This window comes from Trichosurus vulpecula, chromosome 4 (assembly GCF_011100635.1).
Source record: "Trichosurus vulpecula isolate mTriVul1 chromosome 4, mTriVul1.pri, whole genome shotgun sequence".
NCBI lineage: Eukaryota > Metazoa > Chordata > Mammalia > Diprotodontia > Phalangeridae > Trichosurus > Trichosurus vulpecula.
Window position 1 is genome coordinate 203,842,188 of NC_050576.1, and position 6,141 is coordinate 203,848,328.

The 6,141-nt window shown below is 41.3% G+C and overlaps 1 pseudogene; it reads right to left on the minus strand.

The window, feature by feature from the left end:
* Nucleotides 1-5,317: 5,317 nt before the first annotated feature.
* On the minus strand, nucleotides 5,318-5,933 carry LOC118845469 (annotated as a pseudogene).
* Between the last annotated feature and the right edge of the window lie 208 nt (nucleotides 5,934-6,141).

Genomic DNA, 6,141 nt, shown 5'->3' on the forward strand with positions numbered 1-6,141 from the left:
GAGGTTGATATAGATAGGTTGGCTAATGAGTTGATTTGCTTTGCTCAGGTAGCTAATCTCCTCTTGACTAACCTAGTGAAACACTGGAAGGATCCAGATCTGAAAATCTTACAAGATATTTCCTCACGGTTTTAGAGCATCTGTTCCAGTCAGAAGCAACTGCAAGACCAGAATGTCTCAAACCACAGTGCCTGACACAATTCCCTTGTTGAGTTAAATGGAATTGAAAGCACAAAATGAAAAAAGTCACCCAGTTTGCATCGAATATTGAAGAACATGGGACTTTTTGTTCAAGAGATCAAAAAGCCTACCATGTCTTGGAATGCACCAACAACCCACTAAATTGGGCAAAAACCCTATCACTGAACATTTCCTAACAGTGGATTGAAAAATGATGGAGAACTGACATATATATTGTTTTGCCCACTATGTACATCTTCACTCACAGGGTCATACCTCTGAGCCATGTTTCTCTCCTCCTAAGTTCTGCCACCATGACCCTTTTCCCCTCTTTCTTTTGTCAGCACATCTAGCACCACTCCCAAGGCTGTTGAAAGTGCCTTGGAAATGAATCCTTCCCTGGGTAGCTATGTTTTTAGGATTATAAAATTTTTGAGTTGGAAGGAACTTTAGAGATCATCTGGGCCTGGGGTGGGGAACCTATGGTCTTAAGGTCATGTGGCCTTCTAGATCCTAAAGTATGGCCTTTTGACTGAATCCAAATTTTACAGAACAAATCTGAATTGTAAAATTTGGATTCAGTCAACAGGCCACACTTAAGGATCTAGAAAGCCATATGTGAGGACTTTTTCTGTAAAATTTGGATTTAGTCAAAAGGCTGCACTTAAGGATCTAGAAGGCCACATGTGACCTTAAGGTCGCAGGTTCTCCACACCTGATCTAGGTTATAGATGAGCAAACTGAGGACCAGAGAGATTAGGTGACTTGCTCAGATCACACAGATAATAGGTTGAGATGTGAATCCAACACTTACCATGTCAACCCTAGGACTAATGACTAGGACGAGTCTTTTCCACTGCCTCCATGGTGAGGAGTTGGGGACTTTCCTCTCCCCATCTCATAGAGCACCAACCTCTGCTATGTGAGAGGGCAGCCACAGATTAATCCCTTACCCAGCCACCACCAGATGCAGTGATGTCAGTGAGGTGCTGAATCCCACATCCCTGACTGCTGGAGATAACCCAGCACACCACTCCACCCTCACCCTTGAATCCACTATCTTCTTGGCGACTATCTGTCCTGCCATCATTCCATCCAGTTCTCTGACTTTTGCCATCTTCCCTGCCGCTTTCCCTAAGTATTACCTGTCCTTTCAGCTTGCCATAAACTAGTCTTCTTCAGGTTGTTGTTCAGTTATTTTCAGTCATGTCTGACTCCATGAGTCCATTTGGGGTTTTCTCAGCAGATACTGGAGTGATTTGCCTTTTCCATTTCATGTTACAGAAGAGGAAACTGAGGTAGGCAGGGTTAAGTGACTAGCCTAGGGTCACACAGCTAGTAAGCATCTGAGGCCAGATTTGAACTCAAGAAGATGAATCTTGCAGACTCCAGGCTGGCATTCTATCCACTGCACCACCTAATTGCCCTGTCTCCTTCAAGACTCAGCCTCAAATCCCATCTGCAGTAGGAGGCCTTTCCCAGCCTCCCCCCAACTAGTATCTTTACTCTAAGATTATCTTCCACTTACACTACATTTAATTTGTATGTACAATTTTTTTTGCCTGCTGTCTTCTTCATTATTGTATGAGATCCTTGTAAACAAAGACTATGTTTTTTGTCTTTCTACTTATCCCCAGGGACATAGATAGTAACTGAGTTTTTGACTCTATATGTCTCTGGAACACAGTAAATACTTAATACTAAGTAAATGCCTAATAAATCCTTGTTGATTAACTGACTAACTGTATGCACTACCACCCCCCACCCCCCAATTAAAACATGGACTCCTTGAGAGCAGGGAATAATATGGTTTTCCATTTGTACCTCCAGTGTTAATGTCTGGCACAGAGTTAAAACTTAATAAATGCTTTACCTTTTCCATCATAATGTCTGAAAGCTCAGAATGTTGGCTAGTCTAAGAAAGAGAACATTCCTTGTGTATGTGTGTGGTGATTGGGGGTGGGAGAGATGGTGTACAGAATAGAGTAGGAGATGCCTATAGAGAATTGTCCTGACAAAGATGTTATCAGTCATACAGGGAGTCTGCTTTGTAGGGGCCAGCTGGCCATTTCCTCTGAGCCTCTCTTTACTCTTCCTTTCCGTTCCTTCCCATACTGCTTTGTGTGTCCCTCATCTGACCAACGTGGTGGTTTTCTGCATATGGAATGGGGGATGACCTTGCTGAGCAGAGACTGATCCCTGCCCACCAACATAACATCTCTTGCAGTGACTGCTTCTGGGCAGGCAGGAGGTTTGTATTAAAGACTGTTACTATAGCCAGAAGGTTGCAATCAGGAATTGGCGGGTGAGGCTATGGGTCACCAGAAGGGTCAGCCCCTGACTTATCTCCCTGTCCTGAAATCCTGTCAGGCGGCCCCTGGGGCATGCAAAACAAACACAGTGGAGGACTCCAATCAGAAACTGTGTGACCTTCTGGGCTCCAAGTGGCCACGATGATCACATCGTCCTATGCTTCACTTAGGGTGGTGGCGGGAAAAAGTTTGTGTGTGTGTGTGTGTGTGTATGTGTGTGTGTGTGTATGTGTGTGTGTGTGTGTGTGTGTGTTCCTTGAATTTGTATCTGTACATGTGAAGGCATATTTGCATGAATGTATATGCAGGGTGCATGTGTGTGCACTTACGTAGGAGGAAGACATAATTTTCAGGTGCAGCAACAATAACAAACATAGTACTTTAAGATTAAGAAAGCACTCTTCACGTGTTATCTTATTTAGCCATCACAATAACCCTGTGAATTAGGTGCTATTGTTATCCCATTTTACTGATGAGAACCCTGAGGCAGACAGCAGTTAGGTGACTTAACTAGGGTCACACAGCTAGTGTCAGAGTCAGGATTTGAACTTAGCAGAGCTGTCTTGAGTGCAGTAGAACTGGAGAATTCTAAGTCACTAATTTCTCTTTTTACTCCATCTTTCTGTCTCTCTTTTCATAGAAAGCTACAAGTAAGCAAGGTGCAAACCGTATCTAATGGACAAGGAATCAGTCTACTTACTTGTCACTTGGTGACTTAGGACAATTGACCAATATCATGTAACCCTGTCCAGAAATGAAAGAAAGGGGAGTGAGTTATTTGTGCCCGCAGACTGGAAGATGGGAGCGGGGAGAGTAGCAAAAACAGAGGTAGGAGTCTCACTGTGTTTTTCACCCTTCCCCTGAATCTCTATCTTCTCTGTCAGCTTGGTGAGATTCCTTAGCAAGCAGCTTACCCTGTCTGACTCAGTTCTCCCCTGGGAATGCAGGTACCCATGCTAGTTAGCATTAGGGGTTTTTCTGAATTGTGCTGTTCTGCTGTTCTATTACAAAAAAAAAGTGACTGAGCTTTTGACTCTATATAATGGTGCCAATTTACATGTGGGTTTGCATAAAATTTGCATGATATTGAGAATTCATTGAGTAGCTACATCGTATAGAAGATGCTATGAAATGAGAATAAAGAATTAGGAGGCACACAGGAATTTTCTCCTTAATCCTTGCTTCTTTATCCCCAGAGTCCTCAGCTTCTCACCCTCTTCCTACTGCCCTTTGTTAATTTAATTAGGGCTGGTCCAACCTAGAATAACTATTAGTTGGGATCCTGGTAGTTTAAATCAGCCTAAAGTATATAAGACATTGATTCAGGGAAAGAACTAGGTCCTTGGGCTTTTGCTTTCTTTTATTCTGAACTAAGCACCACCTCCAAAAAGAGCATTTCCCCAATTAAAAGCAAAGGGGGAAAAATCACTTTTGTAATAAATAAGCAAAACAAGTGAAGCAAAAAAAAAAAAAGTAGGATGGCCATGTCCAGAAAAATATATATTTCTTTCTGAACCTTAAATTCATCACTTCTCTGTCAAGAGGTGGGTGGCAACATGTGTCATCATAGGTCATCTGGAGCCATGGGTTGACCATTATATTGATAGGACTTTGTGAATCTTCTGAAGTTGTTTGTCTTTATATTCTTGTTGTCATGTTATAAATTGTTCGGGTTATATTCTCTTCTCTCTGTGTCAGTTCATACATTCCAAGATTCTCTGAAATTCTCTTTTTCATCTTTTTTATGGCAAAAGAATATTCCAGTACATTAATATACTGCAATTTCTTCACCCATTTCCCAACTGATGCACACCTCCTTAAATTCCAGTTCTTCATTTTTAAAAAAAATATCCTTTTAATCTCCCCTTTAGGATCAAGAAGTTTGTTTTGCTTGTGACCCTTCCTTCCTCAATATTATCTTTCATCAACTCCTTCCACCTTTCCCTATCCCCACTTGGATCTCTGTTGAGTTTTAAGAATTTCTTTTTTTTAATTTTCTTTTTCAATTAGTAAGCATCTACTTTCTCTTTCTCTTATGTCTTTCTCCTCCTCTCCTTCCTCCCCTTCCCAGGAAAAAGAAAAAAGCAAAAGAAAATCCCTTCCACAAATATGGATCATCAAGCTAGACAATTATCCATGTTGCCTATGTTCAAAAATGTGTGTCTCACTCTGCTCATTTAGTCCATCATTTATTTAGTCAGGAGGTGGATAGTATTCTAAATCAGGGCTGTCCAACCTTAGTTTCTCTTAGGGCCTCATTAAAATAAAATAATTATTCGAGGGCTGCACCCAGAATAAAAAATACAGTGCACTAATAGAAAGTGGGGGAACGGGCGTCATCAGTACGATAGGCGAAGGTGCGAAGTGCGAAAGCAAACACAAAACAACAAAGTGACAATGCAACAGTATAAAGGTAGGTGCATACTGACTAGTCTGCATCCCACATTTAGATTGAAAATCTATGTGATATGTCCCATCCATAATACTGCTTAAAAACACCAAAGAAAATTAACATCAATGAGATTATTTATTAGTGATAGAATTAAAAAATCTAATATGCATTCCATGCAAATTACTATTTTATTTTTTTTGCTCATGAAAATTAAAACCCACAGACAGGCTGCATTAAATTGCACTGTGGGCTGCATGTGGCTCATGGGCCATATTTTGGACAGCCCTGTTCTAAATCATTAGTACCCTGGAATCAAAATGACAATTGCATTGATCAGAGTTCAAAATTGTTCATTTTTTAAAGAGGTATCTTATTACTTTATTTTTTAAAGAAAAGATTAATGGGCCCTGGGAAGGAAAATGGGTGGGAAAGATTAGTCCATCTGTGCCTTCAGTGTCTGGGTGGTAATCTTGTCTTTCTCAATGATATGGACAATCACCCCCATTCCTGACACAGCATCTCGATCCACAGCATTCAGCATGGTTTGGGAGATGGTTTCAAAGGGGTGCTCAGGTTCCATATTAGTTCCGTGAGGGATTCACACATCCCATATATCTGCTCAGAGCAGGTATCACTGACCACAAAGTTATCAGTCACCATGGGACAGCCAATGAGGTCCAAGGAACAAACAAAGGGCTAAAAGGTCTTAGGGTACAAGCCAGCAATGACTGGCTCAGTGTAGCAAGGGTCAAACTGTTTCTCATAGAGGAGGTTGGCTACCATGCTCATGAGGTATGAGGCTTGATTTGTCATCCTTCCTTCAGTTCATATAAATTCAGTGGGAATTTGAGGCACTGAGCTATGGTCTATACACTGGCTACAAGTCCAGACAGTCCAATATATAAGCAATCACCCATGGGGAAGATCTTCTGGAAGTCAGTGGTTACCATCTGGGCTTGGATGCGGAAGTGTCTGTCTGCTGCAATGACCGCACAGTTTTTCCCCTTCATGGCCATGATGGCCCGTCTGTTATAGGATATAATAGACATGGTGCCAGCATTGGAGAAGTCTCCAAAAGATCTGCCAAAATTGTTCATTTTAACAATGTTATTGTTATGATATAAATTGCTCTCCTAGTTCTACACATTTCACTTTGCATCAGTTAAAAATAAGATTCAAGTGATACTTGTTATCTGCAATCCTTCCGAGAAATCTGAGAAAATAAGTTAGTCCTCTCCTGTTCCTCCTCTTTTCTTC